Here is a 19,424-nt window from a genome sequence, read left to right as displayed (position 1 = left end):
AACCATGATCAAGCACAACCACCAACCCAACATACCATCATCATGCATGCTAAAACAAGATTACCTGAGCATCAGGTCGAATCAATTAAAAGGGTATTTGAAAATACCTTGTTTGAAGTGATATTTGAATCCTGATTCAAATCAACTTCAACTTAAGAAATGGTAGCTACATTAGCGTGCCACCTTTAGTTTTCATGCCATGCTCATGCATCATCTTGTTGCATATGATTGTTATTGATTGTTATTGTTCTTACCGGTAGGCCCCGCTCCTCCGGATTCCACCGAATATCCGACTGGCGGATATTGTCCCTCTGCTGAGCAACAAGGCAAGCAACCATTTTGATCATCCCGATAAATCCCATGTTCTCGCTCCTGCACTTACTTATTGCATTAGGATCAAATGCTTCAAATGCTTTTTCCACGTTAGTTGAACCCACTTCCTTTGCATGACCTGTCTTTGTCACAGTAAATGGCTGAACCTTGCAACCTAGCATACCTGGTAGATGCTTGAGCCATGATATGCCTTATCCTGCTATGCATGCTATGCTTAGAGTTGTGTATGGTCTGTCATCTAGGTGATGAACAGAATTGTGAGAATGTGTTTAGTAAGTAAAGGTTGCGTGTTTAACCTGATTTGGTCAAGGTACCGGTGAAAGGCTATGTAGGAGTACATGGCGGGTTGTTTCATTGGAACCGTCCTTAGGAACTGAGTTCTGTGTATGTAATCCAAGACGAGATACTACCACATGCTGGGCCCTGAAATATGACCCCGCTCAACTTATTAACCGCCTAGTACTCGGTCTAGGAGTTGCAAGTAGTTTCTAGTGTTTATAGTCATGCTGGAGGCCGTGCGTAGCGCTGACCTGAGAGGTGGGCTATGATGCGGTAGGCAGTGGCACGGTGTACTAAGTGGCACCCGGATGGTGGGCTTGGGAACCCTGCGCACATCGTTTGGGGCCGTGGCAGAAACCTCGGCCGGACTTCCGTGCGGGTTACCCTCAGATAGGCGATAGACCTAGACTAAGTATTAGCGTGGTAAACGGTCATGGCCGACTCCCTCGCTGGGCTTCCGCTTGAAGGTTGCCGAGGTGCATGACGTGCACATGGCGATAAGTGGCGAGAGCGTGTGTGAAGAAGTACACCCCTGCAGGGTTATTGTCTATTCGAATAGCCGCGTCCGCGGATATGGACTACTTGGAGACATATGTTGTTCATAGATAAATTTAATGGCTACTCATAAAATTGTCAAGATAAGCGTGAGTGTCGTGGACGGCATTTCCGTATGGAGACAGAATGATTCCACGATGGAGTATTGTTGTGGTGTTAGTGGACTCGTGTGCGAGAAATCAAAGTTGTCAAAACTATTTAAAAATGCAAGTTGTCTAGCCACGAGTCAAATGCTGGCTTTCCGTATGAAACCCCACGATTCCTTATTGATACATTGCATGAGTAGATAGCTTATCCTAAAGTCTTGCTGAGTACTTTTGTACTCATGTTTGCTTAATAATTGTTGCAGAGGTTGTTAATGACCCTAATGGAGGGTTCTACCTAGAGATCGACGACAACGAGTAGCTGGTATCCCAGCTACGATCTGGCCCTAGGATGGGTCTGTAGATAGTCAGGCCATGTGCCTTTATCTTTCAATCTGCCTGTACTCACACAGCTTTACTCTTCCCCTGGTTTGTAAGAACTGTGTGCATGACTTGTGATGATGGGTTGTGAGACCCCTACCTTGTAATATTATTTGTGTGGCTCTTCCGAGCCTTCTAAATAAAGTTTGTATGTTATGGTTATGTTGTGATGCCATCGATGTATCTATACATATCGGTATGCCATGAGTACGTGTGTTGTACTTGATATGTATGGGGTTCGATTACCTAGTTGTAGGCTTTAGTAGCATCCCTTACAGGGAAATGCCCCTTTGTGATCGAACGAGCCATGGTAGTTCTCTACTGCTCCGGACACATTGGTTGACCGGCATATGTCCTTCTTAGCTGCTGTGTCTGTCCCCTTTGGGGAAATGTCACGCGATGTAATGGAGTCCCTATAGCTTGCTACGACTCGTCTACATTCCCTGGTGACGGACACCTACTTTGCTGGGTCATGTATGCCTGTCCTGTGCGGAACTGCCGCTTTGGTTTATGACTAGACATGTCGATCCGGGTTCTTTGTCATTGGATTGCTAGCGACACAATTGCATACGCGAGTCAAAAGGCGCAAACGGTCCCGGCTAAGGTAAGGCTCCAGCCATGGGGATAACCGTGCGTGAGACCGCAAGGAGATGCGATGTGTTACAGGCTGGATTCCTATGGCTTAGGATCGGGGTCCCGACACCTATCCTTCCAGCTCATGTTTCCCCCCCATTGTTGACCTTCTTAGAGCTTGATAAGTCTCAACCCCTCTAATGATTCTTTCTAGTTCTTGAGGGAAAAGAGAGAGGAGATCTAGATCCACATTTCCACCAACCACTTTCTCCTCTATGTGAGGGGAACCCGTTTGATCTTGATCTTGGAGTTCTTTGTGAGCTCCTTGTTTGTCCTCTCATATTCCTTCATAGCTTTTGTTGTTGTGGAGAGATTTGAGTGTGAGGGACTTGACCCCTTCTTCTGTTCTCGCCATTGCATTAATTGCATCGGTTTGAGTTCTCCACGGTGATACGTGGAAGTGAAAAGTTTAGAAGCTTATTACCCTTTGGTAGTTGGTACCCTAGAGATTGTTCTTCGTGGATGCTTTGGCATCCTAAATGCTTGGTGGTGCCTTGGAGCTCAATCATTGTGGTGTAAAGCTCCGGGCAAGCGTCGGGGTCTCCAATTAAGTTGTGGAGATTGCCCCGAGCATTTGAGGTCATCACGGAGCCGCAATCCATTGTGGTGAAGCTTCGTGGTGTTGTTCGGAGCCTCCAATTAAGTTGTGGAGATTGACCCAACCTTGTTTGTACAGATGCGGTGACCACCCTCAAGGGTCCCTTAGTGGATTCATGGCAACTTGCATTGCGTGAGGGCATGAGGAGATTATGGTGGCCTTAGTGGCATCTTAGGGAGCATTGTGCCTCCACATCGCTCCAAACGGAGATTAGCTTCCGCAAGGGTGTGATCTTCGGGATACATCATCGTCTCCGCATGCCTTGGTCATCTCTTACCCGAGACTTTTACTTATTCACTTCACTTTGTGATAGACATATTGTTTCTTGTTATATATCCTGCTATCACTTAGTTGATTATGTTTCTTAGCATAAGTTGTTGGTGCACATAGGTGAGCCTAGTTGTTTTAGGTTTTGTGCTTGTCAAATTAAACGTTAGTTTTATTCCGCATTTGTTCAAGCCTAAACTATAATTATTTTAAAGCGCCTATTCACCCCCTCTCTAGGCGTCATCCACGTCCTTTTAGCTATAATCTGGCAAAAGCAGCAACATGGAATTTTATACACACACAAAAAATAAGCTACAAGAATCTATAATGCTCAAACAAGGCATGATGCAGTACTGGACAAGGTACACACAACCATCTACTAATGGCAAATTGAATAGAAGCATGGAGCACTAGGAAAAGAGCTGACAAAATGGCAATTTGAACACAGTTTCAGACTTATTGAAATTATCAGTTTTAACAGTGTCGTTTTTATCATGATGGCATATTGGCAGCAAGAAAAACACATGCTACCGGAAATATAATGGCATGAAAATTTATAGCATGGTATTAGGCATGATGCGCTTCATTTCCTTCCACACTAGCAAGTTCTAAATATGCACACATTCATAGCTAGCATCAACACAACATGGCATGCTGAAATATCACATTCTCAGACTTATGAATATTTGAGCCTAACAATCAGCAACATCATCATAGCATGTTCACATGAAGAAAACTGCAGCTAAGCATCGCATACATGGCATGGTAAAGTTACTAACAACAACTAGGCATGTCCTACTACAATTCCATCCATTGCACACATTCAAAAGAGGCATGGTTTGCTTAATTCGAGCTTCACAAAATGGAACTTATCGTTAACACATTTCCGTTTTTAACACGATCACACATTGGGAGCAACAAATGAGCATGTTACTATTGATCGACATGACAACGGCTGGTCGACTTCGAGCCCACGCGGGCCAAGCATGCTGGAAGACATGGATGGAGCCACTTGGCCGCTTGGCAGTGGAGGGATGCGGCAGTTGGTGGTGGCTCAACCGTTGGCTAAACGCCATGTGACGGGGGGGGGGGGGGGGGTGGGGACCGGCTGTGGGGACCCCGACTAGCAAGTCGAGTTCGCCGTGCCCAGTGACCCCAAGGATCAATGTTCACTGAACACAGATACTGAATAATAGAGTCTTACATCCAAGTACCAAATTATTACATCAAATGACCAGAAGGTCGGGTTCAAGAGCAAGGCCTAAAGCCAAATAAAGGGATACATCGAGTAGCGTAAACTCGTAAGGGCTAAGAGGTGCCCATGCCATCAAGCCTACACCGACAGACATTCTCACTCGGAAGCGTCCTAGATCGTAGGTCCGTCTCCGACGGCGTACTCTTCGCCAAACTCCGGTCCTTCCATGTCTGGTCAATAACATAACCAGTGGCAAGCCAATGAGTACTTTGAATGTACTCGCAAATAGCCCATGACATAAATGGTAATGAATAACAGTGACAGTTATCATGAGTGGAATGCGATGAGGTGGTATGATCATGTATATGCATCAGGTTAAAGAATTGCTTGTGAATATCAGGTTACAAATATTGACATATCCGTAAAGGGTTGAACACACCGGGTTCACCCTAAATGCCAAGTCATCGGACTTGTCATAATCTCAAGGTATTAATGAGGGCTAAACCATCCGGGTTTACCCTATATGTCAAGTCACCGAACTTGATCATATTATTGTGATTATCATGATTATAACGACACCTTTTTAACACCACACACACACACTTGGTTTATGCGGAAACTCAGGACGTAGTTTAAGCAGCACCACCCAACTGTCCTTGACCGTGGACATGGCTATTCGAATAGTTTACACTCTGCAGAGGTAGTACGCTGGACCCACAAGAAACGGAATACTTCCGTGTCATCCACGACTCGCGGTATATCACATATACCCGAGGTAAGTATCCGATCATCATATTTCCCCTGACGATACTAGACAAAGAGATCCACTCGATTGGTACCCAGCCCACATGTTGTACGTCTTACGAGCACCAACTCTGGACTGTAACAACCATGCAGGGACCAACGGTGTGCCTAGAACTCATAATAATGGCATAGTCGTCCTACCTGGCACGACCCCATCACGAGAGTGACACCGATCACTCCCGCCACTAGTAATGTGGCTCTTTGCTAGCACCTACCAGAGTAATCAACAAAGTCCCGTCCCATAAAGGGGTATCGTGGTCGTACTGGGTAAGGTTGGGACGGTCGATACATCATAAATCTAATCCATTTCCGAAACCATACTCACACCAAAATCACCAGTGCATCACTTCACCAAAAGTGATCACCAACTCATCATCACCCTCGGGCATTAGTGGTACCCGACGGCGTTTTCATAAACTCTTTATTTAACTCATCATTATGCTTGAGATGATATGCCTTAACATTACTTGTCAACATGACAATATCATGACCCTCACGGGGTAGGGTCAAGCTCAATGCAGTGATTATACTCTACTAGTCAACATGACAGTAGCATGATCCTCGTAGATGGTAGGATCAAGCTCATCATATTTGTGCTCCGAGGAGCTATGTGAATATCACTACTATAATGCAAGGGCTTCGAAGAAGCCTTCGGTACCATCACATCAATGATGAACCGGCATCGTGATTACATGCAACGGAAAATACTTGCTATTCTAGCATGCATCATTTTATTTACTTAAGTCATGGCAAAAGGGCTGCTTGCCTTGGTCAGCTAGGTATCCAGGGTCTTCGAGGTCTTCCGCTCCGGATCCTCCGTCACTCGGTAACTCTACCGTCGAGAAAGGAATAAATAAATACTAGCTTTTACTAAAACAGTTCACAAAGTGCTTTTAAAAATGTTGCAAGGCTTGAATAAATTCAGGTTATTATTTTGAAAAATGTTCCCTACTGTTTTATTAGCTAAGCATATTTATTTAAAAGCAAACAGAAGCAAACAAGTGCTTTTTAATATCATTTTATTATACCAAAATAGTTTCTGTTATTGATAAATGTCAACTATTACAGAATCAAATACTACTCATTTTTAGAAAAATACTGGTGGAAGAATTATATTTTTCTACTGGCTATATCTTTTTGTAGAAGTCATTTAGTTTGCTGGATTAAAACAAAAGAAAAAGGCCAGGGAAACAGATCCAGCCGGCCCAGCCAGCAGGCCTGGCGACCAGGCGCGCGCGGGCCAGGTTCAAACCTGACCTGCGGGCCCCTGGGCTTAGCGTTAGCGGCTGCACGCGCTGGCTGCCCCAGGACACCGGCATGTGGGCTCCACCTGTCGGGTCCTTCTCCTACCTCTGGCCAGAGAGGTGGAGATGGACGCCGGCGAGGCTGCCGTTGTCCTCAGGCCTAGCTAGGAACAGGAACGGGTTCCTCGTGCCTCCGCCTACCTGCTCGTGGTCGGGACGTCATCGGAGGTGGTCTGGGTCGTCGGCGACGAGGTGCTCGTGGCGGAAGGGTTTTGGGTTCGTGTTGAACTAGGGGCTAGAGGTATGGATTTGCTCGGGAGAGTTGGGGGGAAACGTTCCTGGTGTCGAGGGGAGTGTAATGAGAGCTCGGGTAGCGCAGGAGCCGACGTGTAGCCGGAGATCGACCGGAGCTCCGAGGCGGAGGGGCCTCTGTCGATCTCGAGCACCGGGGCTCTGCGAGATCGATTGGGCGGCTAGGGAGTGTCTACTGGTTGTGCTGAAGCTGCTTGGAGGGTGCTGGAGTGCCGGGGGGGGTCTATTTATAGGCCAACGACGGTGACCCGACTCGGGCACGCCGGTGACTCACCGTGGCACGCGTGCAAGCACATTGAGGCGCTGGCCGCGAAACCACGGGTTCGGGACGTGGTTTAGGGCCTCTTGATGAAACGGCCGCAGAGGGAAAGTGAGTGGGGACGAGGTGCAGCGACCGTGCATGCTCGGCCGCGTCGGGCGCGCACTAGCACGCGTCGCGTGAGCACTTGCGCGAGGGGGAGAGGGTCCCTGGGGGTAGCTTTGCACTGAGGGGCTGTCGGGGGAGTGCTTGGACAAAACTGGGGAGGCTGGGACAGGCCGGAGCATCGGCCCCTTGCGGGTGGCTCTCTACAGCGCGCCTAGAGCGCAGTTTTGGCATGCCACGACATGCTGGCTTGCTCTGGGGCACTTGGGACGTGTCCTCCATGTCCTGAGTGTTGCTGGGAGTGTGCCTAGTGTTGTGGTTTAGTGGGAGCTCGAGCTGGTCAAGGGAGTAAGGAACACTAGTGTTGCCAGTATTGTCCTGCAGCTCAAATTGGAGTTCTTGTCACTTGTGCTTGGAATTGGGGAGGGGCTGGTTGACTGGGTGCTCAGGGTGTTCTGGTGCTCTAACCCACCAAGTTTGGCATCTTGACATTGGGTAAAACAGTGGCTAGGAAGCTTTTTACCTTAGAAAGTGCATGCTATGCCCCTAATTGTCTTTTGGTGTTAATGACAGCACATACATAGGAAACTAATCCTATTTGTTGAGTGTATCTCAGGACGGCAAGTACTTTAGTAGATTAAGATTTCTATGCCAAAGGCTGCCTGAAAAGATTGGTGAGTTATATTTCGAGAAGACTCGGGATTAAGAAGAGATGCTGTAGAATAGTCTTTTGAGTTTACTGATATTGAGTATAGGGATCCCGCACTATTAAGAGGGGAACAAAGGCTTTGCGAGAAACTTGCTCATACCACATCTCTACAATCATATCAAACATCACATAATATCCACTCTCTACAATTCAACATATGTCCAATCTCCTCGGACATCCGGCTCCCTCCGGACATCCGAGGGCCAGACGTCCGGTTGGCTTCGGAAATCCGCAGCCAGACACCAGTAGTTTGTACACACTATAACTCGGAAATCCGGCTCCCTCCGGACGTCCGAGGGCCGGACATCCGTCCAAGCTCCGGAAATCCGCAGCCAGGCACCAGTAGTTTGTACACACTATAACTCGGAAACCCGTCTCCCTCCGGACGTCCGAGGGCCGGACATCCGGCCAAGCTCCGGAAATCCGGAGGCCAACACCAGTAGTTTGTGTGCACTATATCTCGGACATCCGGCCTCCTCCGGACGTCCGAGCTCCGGATGTCCGACCCCCGTCGGAAATCCGGAAGCCACCACCAGAAGAAATTGTGTTGTATAACACGGACTTCCGGGCCACTCCGGACGTCCGGCTGCTGATGCATTCAAACATGTTCAGGCACATCTACAGGCCTCGGACATCCGGCCCCTGTCGGACGTCCGGCCGCTGATAAAATCAGATAAGTTCCAGTCATTCCTACAGGTCTCGGACGTCCGACCTCTGTCGGACGTCCGGCTCCTCGCGGACGCCCGGACGTCCGGCAAGTTTCGGACGTCCGGACCGTGTGTGACTTATTGCACCTCCAACGGCTGGATATCACTCCACACTATATATACTCTTCTCCCACCTCGTGAAAGGGTGTTCAACACAGCCAAGATACATCCAAGAACACCTTTCCTCTCACTCACTCTTGTCTACACTAAATCCTAGATCCCAAGAGCATTTGTGAGTCCTTTAGAGTGTTGTTCCAATCAAAAGAAAGATCGTCTCCCTCTCCTCCTTCCCACCAAAGTGATTTGTGATTTGAGCAAGTTTTGAGCAATCCCCGTGATCTTGTTACTCTTGGAGGTTGGAGACTCCTAGGCGGTAGGAGTCTTCGGAGATGAATCAAACCATTGTGATATCCCTCGGAAAGTTTGTGAAGGTTTGGAAGCCACCTCAAGGCTTACCACTAGTGGTTGAGAAATGCCTTCGTGGAGTTATCTGAAAGGGAGAATAGGGTGAGCCTTCGTGGTAACATCTGCCCCTCTAACGGTGACGTAGCTTCCCTCCAAGGAAGTGAACATCGGGATACATCCTTGTCTCTCTCGGAGTTTCGGTTATTCCTAACCCTAACTCTCTACTTGTGTTAATCCTTATTACATACTTGTATTTGCTTATTGTTTACCGCTTGCCTTGCTTCACTCCTAATAGCTTACTCTTTGTCATATCAATTATTAGGCTTACACTTATATTCCGCACTTTAGCCTAAAATTGCTAAGTAATTGTTAAAATTTGGATTTGTACCTATTCACCCCCCTCTAGGTCCATCTCGATCCTTTTCAATTGGTATCAGAGCCTCGTGCTCTATTTGTGTGGCTTAACTGCCCTAGAGTGAGATGGACATGGATCCAGCTGTAGTAGCTCTAGTGCAGAGGGACGGGACTTCCGCGGAAGTCAAGTCTTTCACCTCTGAGGACCTGGAACGGGCCCTTGCCAAGCAAAAAGAGGAGCATTATGATTCTCTTGAGTCCATGATCCAAATGAGACTAGCAGCACTAACCACGGGGACAACCACGTCCCCGAGGGCCTCAGGGCCCCACGTGCACGGTACTTCATTTGGCCAACCTCCTCCGGAGAGGAACCAAACCAGTGTTCCATGGCTTTATGCTAAGTCTCAAATTGAGAAACCTAAGTACAATCCTGGAGGAAAACCTCCCTTGCTTGATGACAATTCCGATTTTGCTTTGTGGAGAGTTGGTATGCAGGATCATCTTAGGTACGCCAATGATGAGATGCTGGACATCCTCGAGCATGGGTACAATCCTGTTGATCCAAGATGCCTCACGCCTAGAGAAACTTATGACAAGCATCTCAATGACACTGCAATCATGTGCATAAGAAAGGGGATGAATGACAAGCAACGAAGACCTTACATTCACATCACAAGTGCCAAGGAATTGTGGGACAACATCATAAGGACCAAGACCGGTACCTCCACTCTTCGGCTTGCTCAATATGAAATTGCCAAGGGGCAATTACAAAATTTCTGTATGGCAAAGGGTGAATGTCTCAAGCAACTACTAGAACGACTCATGACTCTCGCCGCAGACATTGAGTCATGTGACTGTGACAAGACGCAAGATGGTTTCAATTTGACCAAGATATTTCTTGTGGACAAGTTACTTCACGCTCTTGCTCCATATCACCATCAAATGGTATGGGACATGAGACAACATCATGCCTTCAAAGAAATGACTCCGGATGACATCATATCCACTTTCCAACTATTTGAAGAGTCAAAGGCAAATGCAACAAAGCACCTAGCCATGCATGGCACTTCAACATCAAAGATCAACCTTGCTTTGAAAGCCAAGCATGAGTATGATGAAGAAGAAAGTGAAGAAGAAGAAGGTGATGATGACTGTCAAGATGGTGATGATGTTGACTCTGATGAAAGCCCATCTTTTGAGGACATTGCCCTCTTTGTGAAGAAGTTCAGTGCAGGGAAGTTCAAGGGAAGATTTCCAAAGAAGAAGGTAAGAAAATGCTATAACTGTGAGGAAACCAACCACTTCTCCAACGACTGCCCTTATGAGAAGAGAGAAGACAAACCAAGGTTTCCAAAGACCTTCGTAAAGAAGAAGTTACCAAACCCCATGAACTCTAAGTCCAAAAGGACAGATGGAAGAGCAATGGTTGCTCAAGAAGAATCAGATCCAGAAGATGTTGGTGGAGTTGCCGGAGTAGCTCAAGATACACATAGTACTTTGAGGCTAGTCAACAAAAGTGGTGATCTTGTTCACTACAACTATATGAAGGACTACAAGGGCAACGCTCACAAGTGTCTGATGGCAAAGACTGCCATGGGAGATGGGGAAGACCAAAGCTCCCATGATAAGGTTAAGGTAACCCCACGGCTAAACTCCTTCAGTCTAGCTTCTACCCCTTCTGATGAGTATCTTGATGCGGAAGATCATTATGAGGATAACGATTTAGATCATCCCATGTTTGCTAAAATGAACAAATTTATGGGCTCTCTCAAAGGAAAGAAGCTCACTATGTTTCGTATACTTATGGGAATGGTGAGTAAGCACACCAATACCATCAAGGAACTCGAAACCCTCGTCGCTGAGGAGAAGGAGAGAAATGAACTCCTTGAGCAGAAAGTCCTTTATGAGGAAACACAAAATGATGCATTATATTCAAAAGTAGGTGAAAACCTTGATAAACATGCTAATGATCTTGCCTCCTTGAAAAAGGTTGAAAATGTGTGCAGAGAATTACTAAATGATAAAGACCGACTTGTGAACTCTCATGCTTCTCTTTCTAAGGACTGTGAGCGTCTATCCTTGTCTCTCAAAGACAAGGAAGAAAAACTCACTGCTCTTACAAAGAGCTTTGAGGCACTTAAGGTCACTTATCTTGACACTCTAGCTAACGCCTACTCCTCACCTATTATCAATGTTGATACCTGCACTACTAACCCTAGTAGTGAACTGACATCTATCCGTGAGGAAAACTGTTCATTAAGGGCACAGCTAGACAGAGGTGTCATGACATGTGCACAAGGACAAAAGACTCTCAATGAGATCTTAAGTCGACACAATGGAGGTGTCGCAAAGGAAGGGCTTGGGTTCAACCCAAGTACTGCCAAGAAAAGTGCATCTCCTCTGAAGTATACCACTCCTCTTAAGGAAATATTTGTACCAGAGGGACACACGGAGAAAGGTAAGGTTGTGAGTGGATCGGCCACTAGGGGTCTGTCTGCTCACAACAAGACAACCGAATTCATGCCACCATCCTATGTACTACGCAAATCAAAGGAAGGAGAGTTCTATGCTAAATTCGTTGGTCCCCGTAATGCATTTCGATTCTATGCTATTTGGGTCCCTAAGACTCTTGTAACTAATGTGAAAGGCCCCATGACAAAATGGGTACCTCGAACCAAGTATTAATTCTTTACAGGCTATTTTCTCCGGTGGAGCAAAATGGGTGATCGACAGTGGATGCACCAATCATATGACCGGAGATAGTAACTTGCTCTATGACTTCATGCAAGCCATTCGACCATACATGAGCATTGTATTTGGTGGAGGGTCGAAAGGGCAGGTAATTGGGTTGGGCAAGGTGGCAATCACTAATGACATGTCTATTGCAAATGACATGCTTGTTCAATCTCTTCAATATCATTTACTTTCAGTTTGCCAATTGGCTTCCGTCGGTTATGACACACTATTTGGACTAACGGATGTGAAAGTCTTTAAGAGAGACACTCTTGAAGTGGCTTTTGTTGGAGAGTTGGATGGCAACCTTTACACGGTTGATTTCTCGAAAGAGAGCACTTTCCATACAACTTGTCTAATGGCCAAGGCCGACATGGGATGGCTGTGGCATCTCCGGCTCGCCCATGTTGGCATGAAAAATCTTCAAAATCTCTTAAACGGTAATCACATCCTTGGACTAACAAATGTATCTTTTAAGAAAGATCGTGTGTGCAGTGCATGCATAGCTGGGAAGCAACATCAATCAAGACATCCACCCAAGAACATTGTATCCACTTCGAGGCCGTTAGAGCTCCTTCATGTGGATCTATTCGGGCCTCCTTCATGGGCAAGTCTTGGAGGGAAAAAGTATGGCCTAGTCATTGTTGATGATTACTCAAGATATACATGGGTGTTCTTTCTCAAGTCCAAGGACGAGACAAAGGCCACTTTCATTGATTTTGCCAAACAAGCCCAACGGAAGTTTGACAAGCACATTAAGGCAGTAAGAAGTGATAATGGCTCTGAGTTCAAGAACTACACCCTAGAAGAATTTCTGAGTGATGTGGGGATTGAACATCAGTACTCCGCACCCTACACTCCCCAACAAAATGGTGTGGCAGAAAGGAAGAATCGGACACTTGTCGAAATGGCAAGGTCCATGTTAGATGAATACAAGTCACCACATAGCTTTTGGGCTGAGGCCGTCAACACAGCATGTCATGCATCAAACCGGCTCTTCCTTCGATCAATATTGGAGAAAACTCCGTATGAGCTCCTAACTGGGAACAAGCCCAATGTTAAGTACTTTCGTGTGTTTGGATGCAAATGCTTCATTCTCAACAAACGGGAACGGTTAGGAAAATTTCAATCCAAAACAACTGAGGGGATTTTTGTTGGCTATGGATCAAACTCTCACGCCTACAGAGTCTACAACAAATCCACTGGATGTGTTATAGAAACCTGTGACGTGACGTTTGATGAATTTAACCGCTCCCATGGGGAGCAAGTTGATCTAAATGATGCAGGTGAAGAAGACTCCCCACAAGATATCTTAAACATGGGTGTAGGTGCACTTTTGCCTATGGAACAAAGACCCCATGATGATGATGAAGATGATGAGAACATCGCGCATCCTCAAGACGGTTCACTACCCGTACCTCCACAAGATACTAGCACACCCATCATGCCAGTTGTTGAGGATCAAGTAGGAGATGACACTCAAGAACAAGTTGATCCTCAAGAGATAGACCAAAGTATGGGCATGCTTGATGATGAACCTCAACAGGTGCCACGCAAAGAGGAATATCTTCCTCCGCACATAAATGATCCATATGTTGAGGACATTGATGATGGAAACGAAGTAGAACCTCGTGAAACCTTTACCTCCATCATGCCACGTGTGGCCGGTCGTGTTGATATTGATCAAATCCTCACAGGCGTATCGGAAGGTAGAGTGACTCGTAAACAATTAACAAACTTTTGTGCTCACTTTTCGTTTGTCTCTAGTACCGTGCCACACATGGTTCAGGATGCACTATGTGACAACGACTGGCTACTTGCTATGCAAGAAGAGCTAAACAGTTTCACACGCAATGAAGTATGGTCATTGGTAGAACGACCAACTGAAGAACATAATGTTATTGGAACTAAATGGATCTTCAAGAACAAGGAAGATGAGAACGGGACTGTTCTACGCAACAAGGCAAGGTTAGTAGCACAGGGGTACTCCCAAGTTGAAGGTTTGGACTTTGGTGAAACTTTCGCCCCTGTTGCTCATCTTGAGTCCATTCGCATTTTATTGGCCTATGCTGCTTTCAATGGTTTTACCTTGCATCAAATGGATGTGAAAAGTGCTTTTCTTAACGGTCCTCTACAAGAAGAGGTATATGTATCACAACCACCTGGGTTTGTTGACCCTCATCACAAAGACCATGTATATAAACTTCACAAGGCACTTTATGGTCTTAAACAAGCACTCCGTGCTTGGTACGATCATCTTAAGAAGTTCCTACTAGATGATGGCTTTGTGGTGGGGGTGATTGATCCCACTCTTTTTACTAAGAGGGAAAATGGTGATTTGATCTTATGCCAAATCTATGTAGATGACATCATTTTTGGTTCTCCTAACATCCATTTGTGCAAGAAGTTTGCGGCCTCCATGACCAAGACCTTTGAGATGTCACTCAACACGGACTTGAAGTTCTTTCTTGGTTTTCAAATACAACAATTTCAAGAAGGGATTTTCTTGTCTCAAACTAAGTAGCTCAAGGACATTCTTGAGAAATTTGATATGACAAATGCTAAACCAATGAAGACACCCATGGACACCGATGTAGTTCTAAATGAAGACTCAAACGGTATTCCTTTTGACCCATCTACTTATCGCTCCATGATTGGTTCGCTGCTTTACCTTTGCGCATCTAGACCGGACATCATGTTAAGTGTAGGAATATGTGCTAGATTTCAAGCTTCCCCTATGGAAAGCCATCACACGGCGGTTAAGCACATTCTTAGATACCTTGTTCACACCCCAAAGTTAGGCTTATGGTACCCTAAGGATGCAAAGTTTGATCTTATTGGGTATTCTGATGCGGATTGGGCCGGTGATAAAGTGGGACGGAAATCCACTTCCGGTGCATGTCAGTTTCTTGGACGCTCGTTGGTAAGTTGGTCCTCGAAGAAGCAGAACTGTGTTTCTCTCTCCATGGCCGAGGCCGAATATATTGCAGCCGCAAGCTGTGCTACTCAATTGCTATGGATGAGGCAAACACTGAAGGATTATGGTATCATGTATCGACACGTTCCTCTTCTCTGTGATAATGAAAGTGCCATAAAGATCTCCGTAAACCCCATTGATCACCCTCGCACAAAACATATTGATATTAGGTATCATTTCTTGAGAGACCATGTGCAAAAGGGTGACATTGATATTACCCATGTGGGTACCGACATGCAGTTAGCCGACATTTTCACCAAGCCACTTAGCGTAGCTAGGTTCTGTCAACTTAGGCGTGAACTTGGTATCTTGGAGCTTGACAACATATCTTGAAATCTTGCACACATACATACACTCACATTATGGTTGTGTCTTGATGTGCGCATATATTTAGGGGGAGTGCGTCGTAATTCTATGTGTTTTGAATCTTACAACGTACGCACAGATCATTTCATGCATGTAATGCTTCTAGAAAACCAGTGCTCATAGTTTGTTATATATATATATACCATGAAAATCATCATCATCACAACAAAATTACCAGAACTGCCCCCCCCCCTCTCTATCTCGGACGTCCGGCTCACTCCGGACGTCCGGCGCCAGAACATCCTCCGGCCGTCCGACACCTCTCGGACGTCCGACCTCAGGACGTCCGAGGCCTCTCGGACATCCGACGCCTCGGGGACCCTATATAAAGCTGGGCACGGGGCTGGGTCTTTTACCCTAATCCCCTGTGCCCCACTTTCCCCAGCCGCCGCCGCCAGCCCTGGGAGCAGCTCGAGGAGCTCCTCCCCAACGCCGCCCTCCTCGAGATCGACCGATCTCCTCTGCGGATCCCCTTCTCCTCCGTCCGTACCCTTCACGGGATCCCTCTCAGGTTGCTCCTCCGTCCTTTCTCGCGTGGATTTGATTTATCCCTTGTCTTTCCTTGTTCATTCCTCATTTGAGGATTCTTCATCCGCGTAGGGCTCCATGGGCAAGACCAAGCACACCGCTCGGAAGAACATGGCTGGCTCATCCTCTCGCATCCCTATGAACACGGGGTCGGAATCGGATGAGCCACACCGTCCCTTCAAACAGGCTGCCCGGCGTTCTCCGCCCCGGCGGTCGCCGTCTCCATCACCGTCTGATGATGCTGACCCCGACTTCGAGGAGGAGCTTGCAGCAGAGGAACTTCCTCAACCCGTCGCTCGCAGGTCCAAGCTCGGGTCTCGCCAGGCATCCTACATGCCACAACCGCCTCCTGCCCAGCCTGAAGGTGAAGCTCGCCGCATCTCTTTAGAGCCCCCTGCCACGTTAGGTCGTGATATCACCAACTTTACCACTCTTGGGGCTGCTTCCTATTTTACTTTCCGCCACGACGTAAATCAATACGAGGTCGTCAGTGATTCTACGGATTCACGTTTTCGCACACACGTCCAGGCTGACGTCTTTTCCACGGTCATAGTTCCTAAGGGCTTATCCAATCATCTTTACATTGACATTGAGCATATTCGCAAGCATCCGGCGAAATATCCGGGTGCCTTTGAGCTTATTGAGTCTTCGGGGCTTGCCGCCCCGTTTGCTTTTCATTGCGATTATAATGCTGCTGCCAATTACCAGTTCTATGCCACGTGTCATTTTGGCACCGACAACACTGTCACTTGGATGACCTCTGATGTTCGCCTCAAAGCCATTTATGCTACTTTTGTTGCCGCTCTGGGTTTTCCCCATTCCGGTCATAAAATACATAAGGATGATCCTAATCATGCACCTAAGAACATTGAAGTGTGTGGGCACCTCCTCAAACCACTAAGTGAGCTTGATGAAGATGAGCACCAGAAGGACCTTAACCAGGTATCCATCTAGCGCTCACCTTTCTTCATTATCTTTCAGTGTGTCATCTGCACCATCTATCCCAAGATGGGTGATAAGGGTTCTTGCAGTGGCTATTGCATCGATATCATGTACCACTTGTTCGAGAACCCCAAGACCAAAATCAATGTGCCCCATTTCCTATGGCATGAGATTCGGCTTGCTAGCTTTCAGTACAAGCGAGCCTTTCCTCATGCTCCTTTTATCCAGGCACTTATTAACCACGTTGCTGATTTCTCTGTGGCTACCACTCACATCCATCGCAAGTGGACCATTCCCGCTCACATGGCGAATGATTTTGCTCCCAAGCACGCCCCTTCTTCCTCTACTACCACTCGCCGCACTGCTGCACGTGCCGCCACCCCTTCATCTAGCTCCGCGTCTCTCGGTCGCATTGCCAAATTCCTTGGCAAAGCTCACTCTGCTTTGATGAAGGCTGTCTCCTTTCAGTGTGGTCAAACCCATGATGTGGTTTCCCGCTTAGTTTCCTCTCAGAATGCCCTCAAGGCTCGTCTGAGAGCCTCGGGCGATCTTACTGTGAGTGATGATGAGGCCCCTCCCGCTGCTCCTTCCATTGATTTTGGCTTCCCTTCTCGTCCTGAGTGGTCTGAGTTCTTTGACGAGGCTGGGCGCAGTGGTTCGGCTGATGATGCTGATGATGCTGATGAGCTCTGAGCTTGGTTGGTGTTATTGATGGCTCCCTTTTTGGTCCTTGGTGACAAAGGGGGAGTAATGTATCGTAGTTAAAATTTTATTCTCGTCATTTTTAGTCTTTGGAGATTTAATGTAATGGATACAATTCATGTATGGCTACTTATGAATGGTTGTGATTTGCTATGATATCATCATAGACTATTATGTCTTGACTCTTTTATTTCCATGATGATCTATTATTCTTCCATGTTGATCCATTTGGAGCTTCGATTTTCTTACCATGCATATCCTAAGGGGGAGCTCCGTACTAAAATATCTCCTAGACTATAATGTATGGTTAATATTTTTGAGACCTATGTATATGTTGTCATCAACTACCAAAAAGGGGGAGATTGAAAGTGCATGCTATGCCCCTAATTGTCTTTTGGTGTTAATGATAGCACATACATAGGAAACTAATCCTATTTGTTGAGTGTATCTCAGGACGGCAAGTACTTTAGTAGATTAAGATTTCTGTGCCAAAGGCTGCCTGAAAAGATTGGTGAGTTATATTTCGAGAAGACTCGGGATTAAGAAGAGATGCTGTAGAATAGTCTTTTGAGTTTACTGATATTGAGTATAGGGATCCCGCACTATTAAGAGGGGATCAAAGGCTTTGCGAGAAACTTGCTCATACCACATCTCTACAATCATATCAAACATCACATAATATCCACTCTCTACAATTCAACATATGTCCAATCTCCTTGGACATCCGGCTCCCTCCGGACGTCCGAGGGCCGGACGTCCGGTTGGCTTCGGAAATCCACAGCCAGACACCAGTAGTTTGTACACACTATAACTCGGAAATCCGGCTCCCTCCGGACGTCCAAGGGCCGGACATCCGGCCAAGCTCCGGAAATCTGCAGCCAGGCACCAGTAGTTTGTACACACTATAACTCGGAAAACCGGCTCCCTCCGGACGTCCGAGGGCCGGACATCCGGCCAAGCTCCGGAAATCCGGAGGCCAACACCAGTAGTTTGTGTGCACTATATCTCGGACATCCGGCCTCCTCCGGACGTCCGAGCTCCGTATGTCCGACCCCCGTCGAAAATCCGGAAGCCACCACCAGAAGAAATTGTGTTGTATAACACGGACTTCCGGGCCACTCCGGACGTCCGGCTGCTGATGCATTCAAACATGTTCAGGCACATCTACAGGCCTCGGACGTCCGGCCCCTGTCGGACGTCCGGCCGCTGATAAAATCAGATAAGTTCCAGTCATTCCTACAGGTCTCGGACGTCCGACCTCTGTCGGACGTCCGGCTCCTCGCGGACGCCCGGACGTCCGGCAAGTTTCGGACGTCCGGACCCTGTGTGACTTATTGCACCTCCAACGGCTGGATTTCACTCCACACTATATATACTCTTCTCCCACCTCGTTAAAGGGTGTTCAACACAGCCAAGATACATCCAAGAACACCTTTCCTCTCACTCACTCTTGTCTACACTAAATCCTAGATCCCAAGAGCATTTGTGAGTCCTTTAGAGTGTTGTTCCAATCAAAAGAAAGATCGTCTCCCTCTCCTCCTTCCCACCAAAGTGATTTGTGATATGAGCAAGTTTTGAGCAATCCCCGTGATCTTGTTACTCTTGGAGGTTGGAGACTCCTAGGCGGTAGGAGTCTTCGAAGAGGAATCAAACCATTGTGATATCCCCCGGAAAGTTTGTGAAGGTTTGGAAGCCACCTCAAGGCTTACCACTAGTGGTTGAGAAATGCCTTCGTGGAGTTATCTCAAAGGGAGAATAGGGTGAGCCTTCGTGGTAACATCCGCCCCTCTAACGGTGACGTAGATTCCCTCCAAGGAAGTGAACATCGGGATACATCCTTGTCTCTCTCGGAGTTTCGGTTATTCCTAATCCTAACTCTCCACTTGTGTTAATCCTTATTACATACTTGTATTTGCTTATTGTTTACCGCTTGCCTTGCTTCACTCCTAATAG

Source organism: Hordeum vulgare, chromosome 3H (assembly GCF_904849725.1).
Source record: "Hordeum vulgare subsp. vulgare chromosome 3H, MorexV3_pseudomolecules_assembly, whole genome shotgun sequence".
In the NCBI taxonomy this organism is placed as follows: Eukaryota; Viridiplantae; Streptophyta; class Magnoliopsida; order Poales; family Poaceae; genus Hordeum; species Hordeum vulgare.
This window is presented reverse-complemented; position numbering follows the sequence as displayed.